The sequence below is a fragment of the Phocoena sinus genome, chromosome 20 (genome assembly GCF_008692025.1).
Source record: "Phocoena sinus isolate mPhoSin1 chromosome 20, mPhoSin1.pri, whole genome shotgun sequence".
Taxonomy (NCBI): Eukaryota; Metazoa; Chordata; class Mammalia; order Artiodactyla; family Phocoenidae; genus Phocoena; species Phocoena sinus.
In genome coordinates this window covers 30739494-30763769 of record NC_045782.1, presented here as the reverse complement: position 1 = coordinate 30763769, position 24276 = coordinate 30739494, and the positions used below count along the sequence as shown (strand labels likewise).

At 38.2% G+C, this 24276-nt stretch overlaps 1 protein-coding gene across 6 annotated transcripts in view; it reads left to right on the top strand.

Annotated features, from left to right (window-relative positions):
- BCAS3 (BCAS3 microtubule associated cell migration factor) overlaps positions 1-24276 on the top strand; it is a 578866-nt gene that overhangs the window by 399832 nt on the left and 154758 nt on the right. The gene's annotated exons all lie outside the window — the stretch shown is intronic.

Genomic DNA, 24276 nt, shown 5'->3' with positions numbered 1-24276 from the left:
GAAATCTACCGATGGTCTTGTGGGGTTCCCTTGTATATAACTTCTCTGTTTTCTCTTGATGCTTTTAAAATTCATTTTTTGCCTTTGACTTTTAAGAACTTAATTATCATATGTCTCAGTGTAGCCCTATTTGGGTTCAACCTACATGGGGTCCTTTGGGCCTTATGGCTCTGGATGTCCATTTCTCTTTCTAGGTTTGGGAAGTCTTCAGCCATTATTGCTTTAAATATACTTTCTGTCTCTTCTCTTTCTCTTTTCCTTCTAAAATTCCCATAATCGCTTCTTTTCATTGTGTCCCGTAAGTCCCACAGACTTTCTTCACTCTTTTTCATTCTCTTTTCTTTTTGCTTCTCTGACTGGATAATTTCTAATGTCTTATCCTCCAGGTTGCTGATTCTGTCTTTTGTGTGGTTGAGTCCACTTTTGAAACTCCAGAGAGTTTCAAGAACTGAATTCTTCAGTTCAGTTATTGTATTTTTCAACTCTAAGATTTCTGATTTCTGTTTATTTGGGTTGTTTGCTGTTTGTTTTTGGTGGTTTCTGTTTCTTTGTCACACTTCTCATTTTGTTCATCCTCTGTTTTCCTAATTTCGTTTAGTTGTCTGTGTGTTCTTGAAGCTCACTAAACTTCCTTAAGAGTATTATTCTGAATTCTTTGTCTAACAGTTCGTAGATTTCTGTTTGTATAGGCTCAATTATCAGAACTTTATTAGTTTCCTTTGGCAGTCTCATATTTACTTGGTTTTTTGTTGTCCTTCATTCCTTATGTTGATACCTGCACATTTGAGTAATCAGTCTTCTCTTCTAGACTTTACAGGTTAACTTTGGCAGAGACAGATCTTTACTAGTCAGCTCAGTTTGGGTTTCTGGGTGTGTCTGCTGGTAATGTCCTTGGGCAGGTGGGGCCTGCTATTATGGTCTGTTTTGGGGGCAGTGGCCGTTTGAGCGCTGAGGTCAGGGATGGGGGGCAGGTGTTCCGCTGTCTGAGAACTGTTGGATAGGACTGCTGGCTTGGTTTCCTATTCAAGTGAGGCTGTAAGAGGCTCAATGTTTGCCTGGGTTCTCTGGTCAGGCTTACTAGATGGTCAGGACTGGGTACTATATTCAGTAGTAGATGGGGCTATGAATGAGCTTCCCTGCTCTGGCAGGGCAACAGGATGGGACCCAGGGCCTATATGGCTCATTGTTTGGGGACTGGAATCAGGCAAGAGTGTGCACTGAATTCCCTGGTCAGGTGAGGCCACCAGTTTTGCCCTGCAGATGGGGAAAGCCATGGGTTATATATGTTCTCTTTTCAAGTGCCACTGTTAAGCGGGGCTTTTCGATGGGCTACGCAGTTTCCCGTGTACTCTGGTTAGGTTCCTTGGTTGGGCGGGCTGAAGACTACCTTCAGCAACGAGCAGGGCTATGAATTAGTTTCCCTGACCAGGTGTGGTGGGAGAAGCAGCTCCAAAGCCGGTAAATCTGTTTATTTGTTGTCTTAACTCAAGCTGACCTGCACCCCAAGTTTCCTGTCTGAACAGGGCCACTGGGTTAGCTCTGCAGACTATCAGCTCTGCCTGGCCATTTCTCAGCTCCAGCGTTGCTGGACTTATGCAACTTCCAGGTGTTCTCCTATCCCTTCTGGTCATATGGGGCCAGGAGACACACTCCACAGTGGCATAGCTCCAAAAGGAACTCAGTTCCAAAAGTCTCAGTTCCCTTGCCTGTTTGAGATGGGGAAGGGTCACTACAGGCCTCTTCTCATTTATTTGTTGGAAATGTTGTAACCAGAGGCTCACAGGTCCCTCACTCTGTTTCTCCCATAGGAAATTTCAGTATTCATTAATTCAGTGTTCATGGTGACTTTATAGAACATAAGTACCACAGATAACAAGAATTGACTCTATTTAGTAAAGGAATCATGTGCAAAATATGTAAAGAACTCTTATAACTCAGTAAAGAGAAAAACAACTCAATTAAACAATGGGCATTTGAACAGAGACTTCACCAAAGAAGATAAAAAAGTGACAAGTATGTGAAAAGATGCTCTGACATTTGTCCTTAGGGAAATGATACTAGAACTACTAGAATGGCTAAAATTTAAAAGACTAATAATACCAGGTGTTGATGAGGATGTGGAAAAACTGTGGAACCCTTAAACATTATTGTTGGAAATGCAGAATGGCATAACCACTTTGTAATATAGTTTGGTAGTTTCTGATAAAGTTAAACATATACCTACCGTATGGTTCCATCATTCTACTCATACGTATTTACCCAAGAGAAATGGAAACATATGTTTATACAAAGACTTGTACTCAAATGTTTATTGCAGCTTCATTCATAATAGCCAAAATCTTTAAACAAACCAGATGTTCATCTGTTTGTGAAGAGAGAAAAAAAAAATTGCGTTGTATCACTACTTAGCAATAAAAAGAAAGGGGCTACTGATTGATACACATAGCAACATGGATGAATTACAAAAGCATTGTGCTTAGTGAAAAAGGACAGACATAAAACACCACGTACTGCATGATTCTATTTACATGAAATTCTAGGAAAGGCAAAACTATAGAGCTATAATGCAGATCAGTGATTGCCGGGGACCAGGAGTTGGAAGAAAGAGATTGATTTCCAAGGGGTGTGAATGGACCTTTTGGAGTGACGGAAATGTTCTGTATCTTGATTGTGGTGATGATTACATACTATATACATTAAAGACAGAAACAAACAAACAAAAATCTCCTCAAAGGCAACACTTAAAATGGGTAGGCTTAATTAAAGGTAAATTAATGCCCCTGTAAAGCTAATTAAAACAACAACAAAACTCCTTACCAAAACCTATAAGGCCTAGCATAATAAAACTTGTGCCTAATTTTTCAACTTACAAGTATAAAAGTTTATTGTATTTGTATTCGTAGACCTTCCGCACAACAAAAGCTACTAGTGGGGTTGAGTTATCACCATATAAGCCAGTAAGAATTAAAAATGCTCTTTCTTAAAATGGCTAATGGACTAATGGTTTAAATGCTTATCCATATTCTAATATGTTCTTCTTTCATGACCATGCTGTGACCTCTCAAAACAAAAGTTAGAGATCGGATGTAACTAACTGACAATTACAGTGGTTGATACACTCCAGTTTAAATAGAAGTGTCCTCGGTTAAAATATGGTTCATTCATCGGTCAAACTGTCCTTATTTCCTTTAATTGAATTAAGATGGACAAATGAGAGATGTGTGCAAGACAGAAAAAAATCCTTTCACAAATCACTGTTATCCTCCCTCTGAGTGTAAAACGAATCAATTAAAAGCATGTCAAAGCATCTTTTACTCTTGAACAACTTTAAAGCAGAAAACATTTTATAGAAATAAAAAATTTGAGTGAGAAATTGAGAGAAACTGGTTACCTTTTACAGTTAAATACAATTTAATTTTATTTATGAGAATTGTGGATTATATTATTTTATATGCTCTTGCTTGGCTACAGATTATAACTTTGTGCTAAAAAGCCTTAATTTTTCATTTCATCTTCAAATTGAAAATTCCTAATAACAAGAAAGTACAAAATGTAAGAAAATTCACAGTTGTGTGTACACAATTTGGTTTTATCTGTACACTTACTAAATAGTATTTCTTGGGGAGAGGTGTGGGAGTGGGATGTAGGATGAAGTATAATTTTTATTTTTCCAGCTAATATCCAACTACTTTGAAAAATGTAGTTTTCCGGCTCTTTCTACTCCCTTAAATTATTATTTATTTGTACTGTATCTTATGTGTGGATTCATACACATTCTATACAATCATTTTTAACCTGTGTATTAAGGTTTATTTTATTAAAATTAGTTATCTGTCCCTACACTTACCTCTATTTTCACTAGTGTGCACATGCAAATTTATACTGCTTAACTTAGAGCCTACTTCCCATTCGTAATTCATATCTTTTTACACTTGAATATGTTTTTTTCCTGCTTTCTAAATTTGGCCATAGTTATGCTCATAATTTGTGTTATTTGTCCATTTGAATTTTTGTTTTACTTTTAATATTTCTAACTTTTTAATAGGTTCAAAATTCAAAAGATACAAAATTGAAAAATCTTTCTTCTACCCCTGTCCCTCAGTCACCTAATTCCTCTCTTTGGAGGCCAACAATATCAGTTTCTTTATCCTTCCAGAAGTGTTTTACACAATATCTGTCTGGGTGGAGGAAAAAAAAAAAACTGAAGCAAAATTTATTTATAAATTGGGGGGTTCAAAATTTCAAAGCTATTGAAGTGCTATCACTTTCCACATGTTGGTTTTTATACAATCAACTTGCCAACATCAATCAGCTCTCAGATTTTTCTTTTTCTTTTTTTAATTTTATTTTTTGGCTGCACTGGGTCTTCGTTGCTGTGCGCGGGCTTTCTCTAGTTGTGGCGAGTGGGGGCTACTCTTTGTTGCAGTGGGCTCTAGGCACGTGGGCTTCAGTAGTTGTGGCACGCAGGCTCAGTAGTTGTGCCGTGTGGGCTCTAGAGCACAGACTCAGTAGTTGTGGCGCACAGGCTTAGTTGCTCCGTGGCATGTGGGATCTTCCCAGACCAGGGCTCAAACCCGTGTCCCCTGCATTGGCAGGCAGATTCTTAACCACTGTGCCACCAGGGAAGTCCCAACTCTCAGGGACTTAAATGTTATCAGGGACATCATGACAGACCTTTCACTAAGAGATTTTAAGAACTTATTCAAAATATTCTGAATATCAGGCTTTTAGAGTTTCCTATCTCTAGACTTTATGTCTGTGACCTGTGTTCTAGGCTAGAATTCTGGAATGTCTGAAATACATCTTTTACCACTTGTCTTTTAGCATGGACCATGCCAGTTAGAAAGAGCATGGATATGAATTATTGTGTAACGCTGATCAACGGCACATCTACCCATGTGGTATTTCCCTTACTTTTTTTTTTTTTTTTTTTTTTTGCTGTACGCGGGCCTCTCACTGTTGTGGCCTCTCCCGTTGCGGAGGACAGGCTCCGGACGCGCAGGCTCAGCGGCCATGGCTCACGGGCCCAGCCGCTCCGCGGCATGTGGGATCTTCCCAGACCGGGGCACGAACCCGTGTCCCCTGCATCGGCAGGCGGACTCTCAACCACTGCGCCACCAGGGAAGCCCTTCCCTTACTTTTATAATAATAAAAGAATAATAATTTTACCATCCTTCTTCCATAATAAATAAATAAATATGTAAAAATTCAGGACAGGAGGGGCTTCCCTGGTGGCGCAGTGGTTGAGAGTCCGCCTGCCGATGCAGGGGACACGGGTTCGTGCCCCGGTCTGGGAAGATCCCACATGCCGCGGAGCGGCTGGGCCCGTGAGCCATGGCCGCTGAGCCTGCGCGTCCGGAGCCTGTCCTCCGCAACGGGAGAGGCCACAACAGTGAGAGGCCCGCGTAACGCATAAAAAAAAAAAAAAAAAAAAAAAAAAATTCAGGACAGGAAACTAAAACCTAGAAGAATATTTGTAAACACGTTTAGGGTTATTTATTGGTGGCTTGCTCATTGGCAGTATAAAGTGTGTGTCACTTGTCATTAGCAGTAACAATTTCAGCACATTATGTTCTCTTTTTATTTATTCTGGCGGCAACATGTTTCTGAACAGGGCCACTGGCTGTGGGTCAAGAGGTCAGTCTTTGAGGTTAAGAGTGGATGGGGTCATTTACTATTAACCTAAGATTAGCAGCGAAGTTTTTTTTCTTTTTTTTTTCTTTTTAGCAGATTTCCTCCTATTTGTATAACATGCCAAATTAATCTTGCCCATTTTTAGAATTTCTCCTTTCTGATCTGAATTTTTTCTTAAATTTTATTAAAGATATTTTTCTCTATTCAGATCTCTTTCTAGTCCCTTTTCCTTGTGCATGAAGCAATGTGAACTTTTTCTAAGATTTAAAAATTTTCAGATATTTAAGATCCATTTCCCAACGTACAAATAACAGCTATTTCTTCTATTTTTGAAGTCTTAAGGTTTTTCCCCCCCACATATATACTTACCAAAAAACCCAAAATATACAAACCAATACACAGCAGAATTTTAGGATTTCAGGGATGGATTCTTCCCTAAACCGTTTTTTTTGTTTGTTTGTTTGGTTGGTTGATTTTCTTTTGCTATTCTTGCTAATAAACAACACCCAGCTCCTAAACTAGCAAGTTTTCTTGTTGGTGTTTAACTTTAGGTATCTATTTAGTTGGTGCCATGATATCTGAAACATTCTTTTTCTCTCCACTCTTCAGCAAAAAGAATCACCTATTATAATGTAGTTTCATTAGTCATCATGTATCAGTAGCAAGTGTTCCCTGTGGAATGTCTCCATGAGAATTTCCACACAATTCCTAGTTTTTATTCTGGTATGAACCACAAGCCCTCTCTAGAAGCTAAGTCGATGTTAGGTCTTTTATACCAAGATTGTTTCTCATTCGATTACTAGAAGGAGATTTTACTTAACTTTAAAAAACTATTGCTGGGACTTCCCTGATGGTGCAGTGTTAAGAATCCACCCGCCAATTCAGGGGACACGGGTTTGAGCCCTGGTCCAGGAAGATTCCACATGCCGCGGAGCAACTAAGCCCATGCACCTCAGCCACTGAGCCCACGTGCCACAGCTACTGAAGCCCATGTGCCCTAGAGCCCGTGCTCCACAGCAAGAGAAGCCACTGCAATGAGAAGCCCGCACACCTCAACGAAACCCTGCATTCAGCAACGAAGACCCAACACAGCCAAAACAAACAAACAAACAAAAACCTTTAAAAAACAAACAAACAATTGCTGTCGGTGATTCGCTTTCTTTTTGTCTCTAACCTTATCAGTCGGCCTTAGCCTGTGAATAAGTATATAATGAATACCCTATGGGTACAAGGTAAAACAATCAGGGAAAAGTCCTTAGTGCAGACTTCTCTGAGTGCAGTATTGAGCTTAGTGGGTAAAAGGAGAGGAAAGTAAAGTATATACATAAAATTTCAAACATATGAAACCTTTGATAAGGGAGAGATGAAAATCAACTGGATTTCTAATAATATTATACTCTAAAGAACAGCAGACTTCAAAGGGTATGGTCTTTGTTGCTAAGTTCCTTTCTGTGCTTGGAGTTGAGGAAGGGAAAGAATATTTAAGGAAAGCTTTCTAAAGATAGGACACCCAGGATGAGGATGAGTTGAGTCGGTAGCAATCCAGGTAGACAGTATGGCCTAAGTGAAGGTATAGAGGCAGGAAAACCCGTGGTATGTTCCATGGGCTCATACAGAGGCCGCCATAATATAAATTCCTAGGCAGGGAGTTGTAAGAGATGAATCCAGAGCAGTGTGTGTGTTAGTTGAGGATTTTGGAGTTTATCTTATAAGGTATGGACACAGATTTTAGGCAGAAGGGGCTTGCATTTCAAATGCAATTTGGTAGCTGCAGAGAAAGCAGATTTGAAGAAAGGTTAAGACCGGAGTCAGGGAGACTACTTAGAGTGTTGACCTGACCTAGGGCAGTGGTAAATGCAAATGAAAGGAGAAGAATGGAGAGACGTAGGATAGGAAGTTGAGAAGTGTTTAAGAGTAAAACTTGTCAGGCATAGTGATTGGATATTAGGCATGCGGAAGAGGGAGGAGTTTAATATGAATCCCAGGTTTCTACCTGTGCTAACTGAATGGAAAAAAGCAGTTTAATGGGGAACTTAATACTTGTAGTTTTAGGAGTGTTGAAATTGATGTACTTTTGAGACAACCAAGGCAGACCACCTGGAACTGAGTAAAAATTTGGGAGTTATCAGTGCAGACGAAAGAGAAAGTGTATGGAGTGAGAAAAATGGTGGGTCAAGGGCAGACCCCGAAAATCAGCAAAATACCATAGGCCTACAAAGGATGATTTGTTCAGAAAGAACTGAGAAAGAATCAAGACTAGAACCCACAAAGTGCAATGCCACCAGAAGTCGTGGCGGTGTGGGCATGGGGATTTCGATCAGCAGTGTCTTTAAATATAGGATCGTGCAATCATCCTGGATGACAAGGATAGAAGTATATATTGAATTGGCAAATCACGAGAGGTGTTAGCAAGAGCAATTTGAACATAGCAGTAAACGTGAGAGCCACACTACCACAAATTATGGAGTGAATAGGAATTAGTAGGAGGTGAGAAAACAGGACGTGGGGTGTCTCTGTTTTGATGTCATTTTAAAGAGCGGATTTTTTATTTTCCTTTAAAAAGACTTGAGCATACTCATGGTCTGAAGGGGAAAATGCAGAAATAAGGAATGAGTTAGAAATGGAAGAGAGATTGGATGCCTGACAGAGCAAGATCCCAAACAAGGAAGAGAAGATTGGTTTGGAGGCCTTGAAAAGAAGGAAGGAGAGCTCAGATTTGTGTAATAAGAAGAAATAGCTCTAGGCATGTGGGGATATATTTGTATTTATAGACAATCAGCTGAGGGATTAAGTTCCTTGGTCTCAAGCTCATATTATGACTCTTTTCTTGCCTTCTATGCATTTAAGAGTAATTATTCCCCCCATCTCTACTTAATTTTTACTTTTTACAGAGAGATACATACATAGTCCTGTGGCAATAATACCATAAATACCAAAAAAAAAAAAAAAAAAAAAAAAGGAAAGAAAAGAAAATATAGGTTACCCATTAACATACTTCCAGAGGTAACATTTTGGTATAAACTTTCACCTCTCTTTTGTGTATATGGGTGCATTTTTACAGTGACTGTGTAGTATTCCATAATTTATTTAACCAGTCTCATGTTAATGAATATTTTGTTTATTCCTTTGCTTTTGTTTGTTATGATATTATTGGTTTGTTTTTTTGCTTTTATAAACAATGAATTCCTTGTACATTTTCATATATTTTTGTTCATTTCCTCACAATAAATTTCTAGAAGTAGAAATGCTGTCTATTGAGTAGGGGTTCTCTTTGGGCTTTGATGTATAGTTGCCTAATCACATTTCAGATTGTCAGGTTTGCACTGCCATATAAGAGAATGATTTCTTCTTACTCTCAACTTTTAAAGAGAGAGTTTGATAATACAGTATGCAAAAGTTAGGTATCTTTCGCTTTAGGTTTGCATTTCTTTGATGCTGATTATTTTTCATTTGTTTTGATCATTTAAGTGAATATTTTTGAGTACTTTCACTCATTACTTGAATAATTAAGCATATAAGAAATTAATTACAATTATTATTATGAATTATAAGAAATTGTTTGAGTATGAGAAATTTTCAGCATGGCCTGCGTATGTAAGTATCTGTGACATAGCAATAATAAGGCCGGTTTGGCTTCAAGGAAAATCAAAAGGTGAATGACTTAGAGATTATTAACAAGTTGGTTGGGGGAATTCTTTCAGTAAAGATGATGTTGTAAGTCTATACTTTGATCACAAACTACTGGAAAAATAAAAGGAAAAAAAAAAATTTAGGAGACATGGCAAAGCTGAAGAACAATAGTAGTAACAATAAAATAATAAAGACATTGAAAACTTAAAACTCAGTAACAATTCTAGACTGTATTTTTGGTAGTAGTTCTCAGAAAACAGTACAGAGATATAAAAAAGAGAAATAAATAGTTAAGAAATAAGGAGTTCAGAAACTTCAATATATATCTAGTAAGAGTTCCAAAATAAAATAGAGAAAATGACCAAGAAGTGATGCTCACATAATAACTAAGAGTTTTCTAGAATTGAAGAGATTTAGTCCTCAGATTGAAAGTATAACTTGAGTATTGAGCTGAATATATAAATAAATTCGTATCTGCATATTTTATTGTAAAATTGAAGATCCCTGATTTTTAAAAGTTAGCAGAGAGAAAAGCTATATTACCTACATAGGTATGAAAATTAGATAGCTAGCAGACTTCTGTTTGGTCACATTAGATGCTAGAAGACAATGGAGTAATACACCAAAGTGCTGAGCAAAAATAACTCTTAAATTACCATTCTATACCCAGCTAAAATTATCATTCAGTACTTTCATGGGGTAGTAAGCATTTACCACCAACTTTTTCTTGCTGGAAAAAAAATCTTTTAAAGATGTACTTCACCATGAAAATGTGAGTGCAGAGGGAAAGAGTGATATGCAAGATACAGAATTATTTTGGCAATGAACTTTGAATGTTATAATAACAATACGTTTCATGGAACTTAAATCCCAAACAATAATGACAAAGAAGCTGTGAGGATGTTCGGTGGCAATTAAAGCATATTTAGGACAAATATTGTGATATTGAGTAACTTAGGGATTTTTATAGTTGTATACATTATGATAAAAATTAAGGGTAAACCATTAACAGAAACATAATCTATAGCTTCCAAACATATAGAGAAAAATGATTATAGAAAACTATCAGTGCCATAGAAGGCAAGGGAGAACAGATCTTACAAAATAAGATGGTAGAAATAAGCCCCAATACATCAATGATCAAAATAAATATAAAAGGGGATATAATATTAAACTTAAAAATCTAATCATATTCTGCTTACCAAAAAAAAGTACATCTGGAGATTGTGCTGTTAGCTTGTACCAATGGTGTGAGATTTTCAGTCAGAATCTACTGTTAGCAACAAATGGCTTTATTTTCTTTTCCTCATTATTACAAATATATTTGCGTGAGAGAAAAAAAAATCGCCTTGTAATTTCACAAATTTTGTCATCAATCAGAGTTCACAGAAGCTTCAAATATCCCATCAGTTAATTCCCCCAGCACTTGAAATTTTCATTGTGCTAAAGCTGATTGAAATTCTGATCTGCCTTTACAGCAATTCCAGACCTCAAGCTTCTGAGGATTTTTTTAAAGTTATACTAAGTATGTGACGCTTAAATTCATAGGCTAAATTTCCTTTTGGATTACTTTTCAAAGACTGAAAATGCTTATGTCAGGAAATATTTTCTCTTTCCATCTCCCGGCTTCCCTGTTTGTCAACTCTTCTATTCTGACCTCTAAGATGGGGTTCACATTTTAATTACAGTTATGTGTATGGCAGTCTCCATCTGCCATAGCCAGTCAGCATGCAGGCTTGCAGAGAGAGAAAGACAGAATGTAATACAGGACTTCTTTCTGACAAGCTAGATATCTTGCTGTTTTCCCTTTACAGTTAGACTCTCTAAATAATAATCTGTTGCAGTGACTGACCCTATAAATTATCAAATATTAGAAATCTTCATTTTTTGGAAGTGTATCACTTTAAGCATTGGCAATCTATTTCTTTTCAATTAAATTTCTTTATTCTTCACATATGCGTTTGTGCTTATGGACAGAAGGACTTAAAATTTATGAAAGTTGTAAAAAGTTGCTGTTTATGCTCTTATTCCCATTTAACTACAGATGAAAATTGGTTGTTCAGGATGAATTATCCTTAATGGAATATTCTTCCCTCCCATCCCTGTGGGGCCCCTCCCCCAACTGTACTCTCCCTAATAATATTTCTAAACTTTCTAGTTTGCTGTGACTACAGTTATCCACAGATTAAACATAGATTTTTTTTTCTGGTTGGTAATGTACATAAGAAATGATCTGATTGGATCTTTAGGAATGATTTTATTTGCAGGCTGTAATAATGATCAAAAGCCCAAACTGATTTTTATCTTTTTGTCCTATTGAGGTACAAGGATCTCATTTTTTAAAATTTATGGACATTACCATCAGAAGTATTTATACATAGTTTTGAAACTGAAAATATAGCTTTTTTTTTTAACCTCTCACATAACTGTAGGGACAATTACCTCTGCAGATCCATCTAGGGCACTTTTCAGATTCATACATGTAAATGAGAAAACTCGTTTGTTGCTGCTGATACATCCTTGCTGTGACTATAGCTGAAATCACTGCAGTCTGAATAACTAAAGAGAAGCTATTCCATAACACAGTGAATCTCAGAATTTATTTTTTCAACTGATACTTCCAGCTCTGGATTCTGTGACATTTGCCCAAAGGGAAACACCGGTCCCTTGGATTACACTGTGCATCCATTGTCTGAACTGTCACAGCAATAGCGCGTAAAGCTGTTTGTGTAGCGTGCTAACTCTATCAGGGTCAGTTCCAGTCTGTGGCCGCTAAAAATGAAAACCATGCCCCAGCCGGGACAAGAGCAGGGTCAACAGCTGGCAAAGGATATGGCAATCATTTATATAAATATGCTTTCTCAAGCCCACAAAAACAAAAAACCCCAACCCAACAGCTGGGAAGGGTTGGAAGTAGCCCCAAGGCTGGTTAGTCCCCTTCCAGATGGGGAGGTTAGACTGGGGCTAGCCAGACTGCTCCACATAGACTTCCGATTCGCATTAGAAATGAAAAGAGGAGAGGAAAGGGAAAAGGAAGAAAGGCTACAAGCATGACTGCTCTGTTTTTCACCTAACTTAATCAAATAAGTGAAGACTTTCCGAGACGGAAGGCTTGCATTTATCGGTATTCACGCTCCGTTTTTTCTGTTTATCGTAGGGTCTAATACACTTCTTAACTGCTTAAACAGAAAGCATATATGCTCTAAAGCATAGTTTATATATAATGTCATGGTTATTTGTAGACAGATTGAAGAACCGATCTCAGATTTATGTCCTGTTTACATCTTCCAAACACTTATGTAGAACATTCAGTGCTAGAGAAGATAGTAATTGTGGTGTTGGCTCACTCCCAGAACTTTATCCAAGGGATGGGGTTCATTTTTGTAATTTGATTTACTTTATAATACATCGTTATTGCACATCTAATATATCCTACACAATAACGAATACCATTTTCCTGAGTTCATCTTAAGGTTGCATACCATGAGACAAAGTATTATTTTTATAACCTGTTGATGCTACAAGAGGCAAAGGTGGAGAGTATATGACTTTCGAACTCTTCCAGAGGGACATAGTGAAATAAAAGACACCACAGTGATGATGAAAAATTTGTCCTCGTTATCTAGAAATGGGCAGCTTCCTCCTGATAATGGAAAGTTCTGCTGAAGCCAAATTGAATGGCAAGCAGCACTTTCCTCCTCTCCAGCCTATGTTTGCTTAAGAGAAAGCTTACATAATGAATACATTTTTTAGGTGTAGGATGAACTCATGATATTGGAATCCATAAAGAGACATAAATTAGGGTCTTTTGCCAAAATTGAGGCATTGTCTTAGAGAATGTGCTGGTCTGACACAGAAGTTAAATAATGTATTTTTCTTCATGTAATGATCGGCCTAAAATAAACATTTTAGCTTTACTCATAGGATGTCATAACTAGAAGGAACTTCAGTGATCATCTCAGATACCTCCTCTCATCTTACTGCCAGAGTAGTAGAGATCTCAAAGGCAGAATGTGCGACTGGAGGATGATGGGGACCCCTCATCAGCTATGCATTTCCCAGCTGCAGTTATACAGAGGACCCTGTTCTGAGGAATAGTGCTAAGCCAAGCTGGACAAAGGCCTGCAGAAGACCTGAATTATCAGCTCTATCTGTTGATCCCAGATTTACCCACATCTGCTGTGTAATTGTACTTACTTCCTACTTTACTACAGCCTTAGAGTGTCAAAGCAAGTGTCACTGAAGCATCAACATTTTATTAGATATTTTGACGGTTTCTAGATTGTTTTAGTCATATTTCCTTGGAGAACTAATAAGGTGAGTGAGTTAGGTGTGTTAGGCGTGTGTTAGGAGTCTGTCTTCTCTTTCTGGGTGGTTCTAGCTTTTAAGCATTTTGAGGGCAAGAAAACTAGGTCTTATTCATGTTTGTATCCACTGAGTCTTGCACGTATGAAAGTACCCAGTAGATGTTTGCTGCTGTGAAATTAAAGTGTAGGAAATGCTGATTTCTGAATCATTCAGTCATTTAAATGTTTTCTCCTATAATATCTGCATCCATTTTATGCTAAATTTGGGCGGGGGGAGGATAGGCACTATTTATTACCTTAATTTATATAGTAGATCAGTTAGTTATGTTTTGCAGGAGAGAGAGAGAGTATGGAAAAGTTGTTTTTGACAAGTTATCATTGCTGTTCCTGCCACCTTCAGTTCCATTAACCTGGCCCTGTTTTAGTTCCTGTGCACTTACTTTTGGTTAATCTTCTATTTGATTTTAATATACTGTTCAATTTGTCTCGAACATTTTCTTAGCATTTATCTACAAACATTAAGTACAAAAGCAAGTCAGGCTTAGAGGTTGCTCAGAATTCAAGAACTAGTGGCTTAATTTCCTGAGTCTGAGAGTCTAAATGTTTCCTTAGATTGATGCAGATTAGTTTAACCTAATTGGAGGTTTGAAAGGTGCATGTTTCTAAAGCTTTTAAGATAATGATACTTAGAAATCACTGATTCTTCCCTGATGACTAATGTCTTTAATAGATGTTTACAAGCTCCAAAGACTTTTAATATATTTTACCATACTCTGATTACTAGTAATATACAACTGAAACAAACATTTTCTATATCTTGTAATTCTTAGTGAATAAAAGTATTTGGTGGAGACTGTCCTTCCTGAATTTAGTTAATGCAGCTCTGCATCTTATTTTTATGTTTCTTAAAACTTTCCCAATCTACAATACATTGCAGCCTTGCTGGGATATATAAGAAAGGTATTTCTTCCTTCCATTTTCTTTCCCTCTTTTAGCCATTTGTATACCATGTACAACCACATAATACATGTGTTTATACCTATTCTATTGTATAGAATATATGTGCGGCCTGCCGGCCTTACTCTTTCCTCTCCAAGCTGCCTGTGGAGAAGCTACCAGCCCTTCTCTACCAAACATTAGAAAAACAGAGGGAGGAAACCAGCGTGTGGTGTTACATGAATGACAATATATTGACTGAACTTTCCTATCTTAGTTTAAAGGTGAATACTAGCTGTCACAACCAAATTTAGGATGCGATTAATACCATTGTTTAGGTGTGTATGTGGTTCAGTGTGGTTAATCTAATCATATATACTTTTCCTTGTAATCTGTGGTCTGACTGTGCCTTATCAAAGGTTTAAGACAATGACGAACAAGTCAAAAGAAGGACTTTCAGGGTGGACAAATGTTGATTTTTAAACAGCATACACAGAAGGTGAAGCTCCTTTCTCAAACAGTGACTGGTTGATTTTGAATGGATCCCTATGATCTTTGTAAAGTGTATTCATGCCTGTAATCTTGTCCTAAGCATTAGATTCTATCTCTATCACTTTTCAAAAAGCCCCATAAAGTTAGTTGCCCAAAAGGACCTGAAAACATCTTTCTAGACTTCCACCTTACTTCAGGGCCCTAGGGTCATAACCTCTTAACCTTACAGGTTAGAGGTCTCTTGCTTTTTGATCTTTCTTGGTTCCTTAGTTTTTGCCTACTTCCTCCACAACATTCAAGCCTTGTTATATAAGGAAATTGGAAACACCAATTTTGGATGAGATAAGAGTTACCCTCTCTTCCAAAATAATGCAAAAAGATGATTTTAAATAGAAACATGCTTGGGAAAAAACTTAACAAAACTAACTACAGCATCCTGTCTAAGCCAGTTTGAATTGGCCCCTTCATTTCTTGTCCTCCAAAACAACAACAAAAAACCAGCAACAACTTAGAATTTACTGTTGACTTAGTAGGTAAAATTTTTATTTAGGTCACAACACAGCTTGCTTGAGACATCAGAGAGATTCAGAAAGGTTTGAGTGACTAAGAAGTAGATTAATAAAATTGGTTGGTTAACTTAATATTCTTGCCCTACTGGTCAGTATGCTGTTTGATAATAGTAATGACTAACATCAATATGGTACTTACTGTTGACAAAGCATTATCACATTTATTATTTTATAGCCATATCAATTTAGTGAGAGAGAGAGATTATCTTCATTTCACAGTAAAGGAACTTGAGCTTCAGAAAAGGTCCTTGACCTGCCCAAAGCCAGATAGAAAATAAATGGCAAAGCTGGTGTGGAATGTTAGCCTCCTGGATCCTGATCCTTTGCAGCCAACCAAACGTTCCTGTTGGAGAGGCTTTAGGAGTGGAGCAAATTTCTTTTGATTCTCAACTAGGGTGGTGGTAAGATATCTTCAGTTGTTTGGCTGCCCGGCTTGCTCTCTCATTTTGTTAATATGTTTTTATTGTTTATTTACTACTATATTATCTTGCTTTTGTTCCAACCAATATTTGGGTTTTGTTTCTTTGCCACACCCATGGTGCCAGGTACGATTAGACTGAATTTTTAATTCTCCAAATGAAGAAACTTCTTTGAGCCTAATAATCAAGTACTGAAACTATAAATAGAATTGGAAAATGCACTTTTTTGATGGGATACCTCCCTCCACCCCTGCCTGAGCCCAGTAATATCCCCATTAGAAAGGAAAGGAGGGCTTCCCTGGTGGTGCAGTGGTTGAGAGTCCGCCTGCCGATGCAGGGGACATGGGTTCGTGCCCCGGTCTGGGAAGATCCCACGTGCCGCGGTGCGGCTGGACCCGTGAGTCATGGCCGCTGAGCCTGCGCGTCCAGAGCCTGTGCTCCGCAACGGGAGAGGCCACAACAGTGAGAGGCCCGCGTACCGCAAAAAAAAAAAAAAAAAAAAAAATGAGGTCTTGCTTTTAAAAAACATTAAGATATATTGTAACTCAAACCTAAAATCAAACAATGACAGCAATATTTTTTCTCAAATGCAGACTACCTGACATTGGCAAATATCTACTAGTAGCAAAATCAGAACCAGGAGGCCTGTGAATAATAATCATACCTCCAAACTGTGTTAATCACCTACTTGTCTGTCTCACAATAGCCCTGAAGTGTGTGTGTGTATTCTGAATTTATTTTTGTTTTATCTGGCTTGCCAGCTGAATAAGGGGGCAAAGAATGTAATGTGGAAACTATCCATTGCCACTGTGAACGGATCCAAGAGGAATTCCTCAAGCTGAGAACATGAGCTGTGAGCAACATGTTTAAATCGCTAAATATCCAAAGTTTGAGTCAAGTCCATTTATTTTGGGGGGTACACTCTCTTCTTTGAGGCTTAAAGGAGTCCCTTTGACTTAGAGTATAACAGATGTGGTGCTGGTGGAGGTGAGAGACTGGAAGCCTAAAGAGTTTGCCCAGGTTGTGATTGATGGTGAGAGAGAATGGTGCAGCTCCGTGTACATGACATACAGTCCATGTGCAATCCAAAAAAGCCAGGGACTTTTAAAGGCTTTTCTGTATACTCCGAAGAAATGAGGGGAAAGGTAGGGGAGAGGAAGGAGAGCGGTAGGGGAAAGGAAGCTCACATTTTTGAGTACTTTTTATGTGTTGGATGCCATTCCAGAAGTGTCACATTTAGTTCTATTAACACTTTTAGTAGGTAGTGATTTTTACCACCATTTTGCAGAGGAGGAAACATGATACGTGAAATGACTTGCCCAGTCCAACAGAGCTATCAAGGTTGGGGGTCAGGATTTGATCCCAGATCTGGCTCCAAAACCCATACTTTTCTCAATTGCCTTGAAATATTATTCAAAGCATTCACTAGAACTCTCAACAGCGAGTTTACTTTCCTTCTGATTTTCCTTGTTTTTCTGCCCTAGGCTATCTGGGCTAATCACTCCATTAGTTAGAATAAGAATACATTGGGCCCCAAATCTTGTTTGATCTCTGGATGGGCCAAATGAATTTTTTATAAAGCAAAGCTGAGGATTTTATAACATCACCATTGGGCTGCTGTTGTGACAAAAGTGTGAGAGATGAGCTGAGAGGGTGTCTGACTCAATGGCAACCCAGAAAAGCAACTCAAAAGCACATGTCCTGTTGCTCTCACAGGGTCTGACTATTTAAAAGGAGTAAAAGAGGGCTTCCCTGGTGGTGCAAGTGGTTGAGAGTCCGCCTGCCGATGCAGGGGATGCGGGTTCGTGCCCTGGTCCGCGAAGATCCCACATGCCGCGGATCTGCTGGGCCCATGAGCCATGGCCGCTGAGCCTGCGCGTCCAGAGCCTGTGCTCCGCATCGGGAGAGGCCACCACAGTGAGAGGCCCGCGTACCGCAAAAAAAAAAAAAAAAAAAAAAAAGGAGTAAAAGCAATGCATCGGAAGTAGAAATAAAAAAAAAAAAAATAAAAAAAAAATAATCAAAAGAAGTAGAAATAAACAGCCTGAATAACTTATACCAAGTCGGTAGCTTTTCAACAGTAAAGCTGACTCTTTTGTATCTGTCTTGTTTCAATTTAGGTAATCAAGATACTGAATTTTCTCTGAGCAGGTTTATATTTATAGTATCAGCATCATGACGAAGGTGGTCTTAGCCCTCTGTTGTGAATTAGGGCTCATATTAAATTATGTATAATTGCTGGAGAAGTTTGCTAATGCCTGTGCTTATTACCTCTCGTTTCAAAAAAAATTTTTTTGGTGCCTGCTAAATCTAAAAGGGAACAGTTTTCTTACAATTTCAAGACTTCTTTTTTTTTTTGAGTTATTTTTTAAATGTAAGCACCTTGCTCTGTCCATCTTTGGTCTCTGCTGGTTGTGATCAGGGGTACATGCTTTTGTCTGTCCCACCTTCTTTTCATTCAGTATTCGAAAAATAAACATTTTCATCATCATCACACTTTTCACTTTAAGAATTTTTAAAAACCATTAATAACTATCTTCAATCATTCCATAGTTTAAGTGCATAGTAACAGTTTCTGCGTCGGCAGATTGAGTTTGGTGTAGAGAAAGAATAGGCAGTCTTTAAAAAGTCATTTTTAGAGAGTAAAGATTAATGAAGAGAACTAAACGTCAGTCCAGCCAGGAAGAACCTTCTGCCCTGAGTAGTTGAGAAGAGTCCTGCAGAGTGTATTTTCTTTTCTCTCTCTCCCTTCATTACTATTTTTATTTTATTTTTGTCTTCCTGACTTCTGGGGGACAATGGGGCACAAAAAAGACAGTTTATGAAGAACTTAACAATTTCCACATTGTCATCTGTGTAAAATCAGGCAAAGAATAATTAACAGATGTACCACAGAATAGTTAGGGAGAATAGTGATCAAAAGGGCTTGAAAAGATATTTCGAAATACATGGAAACTTCCAGCTACATATTTTGCTTTCTGTTCATCTTTGTAAACTTTTTTTTTTTCCAGGTTGAGTGTGATTCTTTTTTTCCAGCTGGAACTTTCAGCTTTGTCCCTAGGACCAAAGGCTCCATCAGCATCACTCCGTTTTCAATGTACTAGTATCCTCACCTTGGCAGTCAGTAAGGGATAGTCAGCCCTGCCCTTGGCCCTGAGCTAATTAATCGCAGAGCCCTCCAAGCTCTGAAGTGACAGAGGGGAAAGGGCAGAGAATGGAACCAAGAGATCATTTAAAATGGGGTTCAAGTTGTGAAGGATGCCGGCCCCCTTCTTTCACAGCTGGGGTTTTGGCTGCATGTCCCTTGGCTTGTTCAGCATGGTGACCCTGGCTGCCTGTGATTTACTAACTGTTTTACAAACATTTCCTCACTCTGGGAGGTTTGATATACTCTTCATCCTCCTCAGCTCACCAGAGTCACTCAGGGTCTGAGCCAAACCTGCCTTTGTTTACAACTTTTCCGGAAATTTTCACAGGGGCGGGGGTGGGGGGTGGGGGTGGGGGAAGCCCCTCCCTCCTCTTCCAGTGTTTTATTTTTAAGTCAACACTTTCCCCAAGTTTATTTGGCTAAACCAAGTTCTCCTACAAGGTATTGCTCTATATTCAAATGGGAATTGCTGCATTTCTATAAATAGAATGAAGGTCATGTGAACGAGTTCAGAAAAATCTAAATATCACATTTTACTGGACCTTTACATTTAGTTATAACTATTTTTTGAAAATAATATTCCATGTTTGGATTTGTCTCTTTTTCCCACATTCATATCGGACTGACCATTATGCGAAACACTGAATTTGGGAAACATTGAGTGGAATCTTTTTTAAACTAAAATACCCATGTTAAAAATAACAAAAATTGTTGTTGCTTCGTCACTGTAACTTTCTTTAAAACAGAGCTTATAGCCCTTACATTAAGTATTTCTGGAATACGATTACCTTTGAAAACACAGTACCAGGGCTTTTTTCTTTAAATCTGATTCCCATTGTATTATTCAATCTTTGCGTTGGCTGAGAATGGAAAAATGTCTTGGAACTTATTAAACATCAAGAATAATTTGAAGAAAAATTCAAGAGTAATAGGATAAAAAAATTAGGAAGTCCCATGCCATCTGAAATCAAAGGCTAACTTCTGATTCACACTAAGAAGAAATTAAGTAAGTAGCAATTTCTGACAAATATGCAATGGGTTACTCCTACTCTGCTCATTTTTCCAGTCCACTGTTAAAATGGAGAGAATTTTCAGACTCTCTTGTTATTACAAAGTGACTTTCTTTGGAACTTACCTGTCTGGGAAATACAAGAAGTATTATTTTTCTCTTTTCTGCCTGTCAAAAAAAAAAGGTTGAAAGTGAAAGAAAAAAACCCAAACATCTATCATTTCTTTCCTCCTTTTCTGTCTTCTAGAGCCAGGACAGACAGTATATCCTAAGAGGGATACAGGCAGAGACCAGTTTCCTGATAAAATGTGTTTTAGGAAGGAAAATTTGTTTTATTTCAACAAATCCAGCTGGACTTCCTGGTGGGCCTCCCACCTTGTCAACATCAATAGCGTTTATCTGTTGACCAACAGAGGACCACCAGAATGAGGTATTTCCATTTCTGCGTATTTCTAAGTCTACAGGAAAGATAGCTGTTAAGAGAGCTAGTATGGAGGAAATGGCAAACAAACACCGTAGGTGATCCTGTGTGACATTCAGGAACTGTTGCAGACTTCCAATGCTCAAGACAGTCTCCTCAGCCATAATGTCATTGACCTTGACATGCTCAGAACAAATTGGGCTTTGTGATTGCTACCACATGCTGTCGTGCTTTCTTACACCGCCATTGGTCTAAAGGGAAGTGGGCAGGAAAGAGAGCTGCTCATCAGAGAATGTGCTTCTTTTATGTTCTCTAGACCCTTGTTCAGCTGCTTTTCCCACTCTGGTTAGTCTGAAAATGGCTACTTTAAAGTGGCCTAAGCGACTTCCCTGGTGGCGCAGTGGTTAAGAATACGCCTGCCAATGCAGGGGACACGGGTTCGAGCCCTGGCCCGTGAAGATTCCACATGCTACAGAGCAACTAAGCCCATGTGCCACAACTACTGAGCCTGCACTCTAGAGCCTGTGAGCCACAACTACTGAACCCACGTGCCGCAACTACTGAAGCCCGTGCGCCTAGAGCCCGTGCTCCACAACAAGAGACGCCACCGCAATGAGAAGCCCGCGCACCGCAACGAAGTGTAGCCCCCCCTCGCTGCGAGAAAGCCTGCGCACAGCAACGAAGACCCAATGCAGCCAAAAATAAATAATAAATAAATTTATTAATAAATAAATTTAATAAATAAATAAAGTGGCCTAAGCTTTCTAGAACCTGTGGAGTGTACCTAATTTTACCCAAGTACTTAACAGACGAGTAGTCTTGGTATTCTTAGGGTGTGAACTGTGTCAGGGGCAGAGTTTCAGGCAGACACAATCAGAAGGACAGCTTTTTTTATCAATTAGGAAGATAATTTTTGCCCCAAAGGCCTTTATGCTATCTGTGTCCATCAGATCAGTAGAATCTGAGCTTTTAAAGGAAAAACAATGATATCTCTTTTCCCACCTAAAGGGCGAGATGCGCATATTCCTGAATTGTACTTCTCTTTTACTTCTGTAGGTTTTTCACGTATCTGGGTAACATAGGTTTTAGCCTAAGTTTTAGAGGACTGTTTCTAGCACTCTAGTTATAGGCACTTGATAAATGTTGCTGAATGAGTGAGTCTTGCACAATTCAGGATGTGTCGGGTAAGTCATAATCTAGGCAAAAGCCTTACCTAGTACCATCAAATCATCACCTTTGAAACAGGAACTTAAAATCAAATCACACCTTTGATTTTTAGCTTAAGACCGATCCATTAGCTTTTGCAGTGCCGTATGCCTTGACACATACACTGGAGTGACTGTCTGTCGGAATAGCTGGGATGCTCGTGGCACCCTGGGGCATTTTTTGGGCATCGCATGCACAGCCTTCCCCATGTTCTGAATCAGAGCTGTCTGGATGATTCTTGAGCTCTGGGAACAACTTATTTTTACAACAAGTAGGCATATTTTATCTTGCTTTGTGTGTGTATGTATATGTGTATATATAGATCTATACATTATGCTAGTTCTTTTGTGGCACTACGAATAACTATAATATTAACTAAAACTACTTTTTAATGTTAGAAAGTCATGAGGTGGTTTTTCCCTATGAACGTAGCAGGTTTTACTTTGGCTCTATCTAGTTCTTTTCTTTTTTTTTTTTTTAATATTTATTTATTTGGCTGCGCCGGGTCTTAGTTGCGCCAGGCGGGATCTAGTTCCCTGACCAGGGATGGAACCCGGGCCTGCTGCATTGGGAGCGTGGAATCTTAGCCACTGGACCACCAGGGAAGTCCCTATCTAGTTCTTTTTTTAACTTGAAGAATTCAATGTAGATCCAAAATAACTTTGTTTTGAAAGAACAGGGGTATTAGGGGAACAACTGACATGAAAGCTACAAAGGAGTATGTTTTTCAAGTATCTTTTTATATGAAGACACAATATTAATATTTGTTCTTAGACCTTTTTCAAGTTTTCTGCATATAAACTCTTGCAGTATGCCAAAGATAGCAGAGATGTTTCTTCTTATTTATTAATTATTTGATTTTATTTAAAAAATTTTAATGGAAGAGTAGTCGATTTACAATGTTGTTTTAGTTTCAGATGTACAGCAGAGTGATTCAGTAATGTGTGTGTGTGTATTCTTTTACAGATTCTCTTCCATTATAGGTTATTAAAAGATATTGAGTATAGTTCCCTGTGCTATATCATAGGTCCTTGTTGTTTATGTATTTTATACATAGTAGTATGTATCTGTTAATCCCAAACTCCTAATTTATCCCTTCCCACCCCACTTTCCCCTTTATAACCATAAGTTTGTTTTCTATGTCTGTGCGTCTGTTTCTGTTTTGTAAATAAGTTCATTTGTATCATTTTTTAACATTCCACATATGATATCATGTGATATTTGTCTGTCTGGCTTTCTACACTTAGTATGATAATCTCTGAGTCCATCCATGTTGGTGCAAATGGCATTATTTCATTCTTTTTTATGGCTGAATAGTATTCCATTGTATATGTTTACCACATCTTCCTTATCTATTCATCTGTCAATGGAGCAAGGATGTTTCTTAAACTTTTATCTGTACATGCGTAAAAGCATAGAAATTCAATTTTCTTCCCTGTTCTCATACTACTATATCTACTGCTCTCCAACCTGTGTTTTTCCTCTCACCAATTTATGTGATAGATACCGTCTCCCTGTCAGTATATATTGTACTTATAGATCTACCTTATTCTTTTTACTGTCTGTATATTAATAATAATGGGTAATATTTCTAGAGGCAGCTGTGTATTAATTCATTTAATCTTCACTATAACTTTAGGATATAAGTATTGATAGATGAGGAAATTGAGTTTAAAAAAGGTTATAGATGTGCCCAAGGTTACAGAGACAGTAAAAGCCAAGGCTGGATTCAAACCAAGATATTCTGACTCATTGGCCTGTGTTCCTGTTCATTGAGCTCTTTCCAATAGCATTCTGCTATATGGCAGTATTATAATCGATTTAACTGCCTCCCTGTGGCAGTGGTTTAAAAATGTTTGCTTCTATGAACAAAGCTGCAGTGAACATCTTTGTACCTATTTCCTTGTGTACCGAGTAACATCTTAAAAGCATGGATATAACTGCCCTCTCCAACCACTCCTACCCCAAGCAATCCCTGTGTTGCTTCAAAACCCAGGAGAGGAGAAAATCTGCCCTGTCACAAGGCTCAAGGAAATTCAGCTGTCAAAGGGTCCATTTCCCCAAGTTTTCTTGGAGCTGTGAGATTTAAACTAAGGTAGAAACAATGCATATACATATTTGTGTCTTGTTTGGTGAAAGTGGTGGGGCGGGATAATGTTTTTGGTTTTGCTGAGATTTTATTAGTAACATGGCTTTGTAAAACTCTCAGTAGGATTCTTGCACTTAAGTGGAATCAGAGGAAGAAAAGTATTGTTAGTATTACTAATCTTCCTTTCATATAAGAACCTGGATGGAGAAGAAAAATCTTAGGAGGTAATATTGATCACCTCTTTAAGTTATCTTTAATGTGTATAGTAATGATAGTAAGTAGGGCTATTTTAAAAATCCCCTTCGAAAAATATATCCAACCACATGTGCAGAAACTTACAGAGACTGGGACATTTAGGAACTCAGAAAGAAGTTAAAGAAATGCCTCTCTGAATCTAGGGTAGAAATAACCTGTTT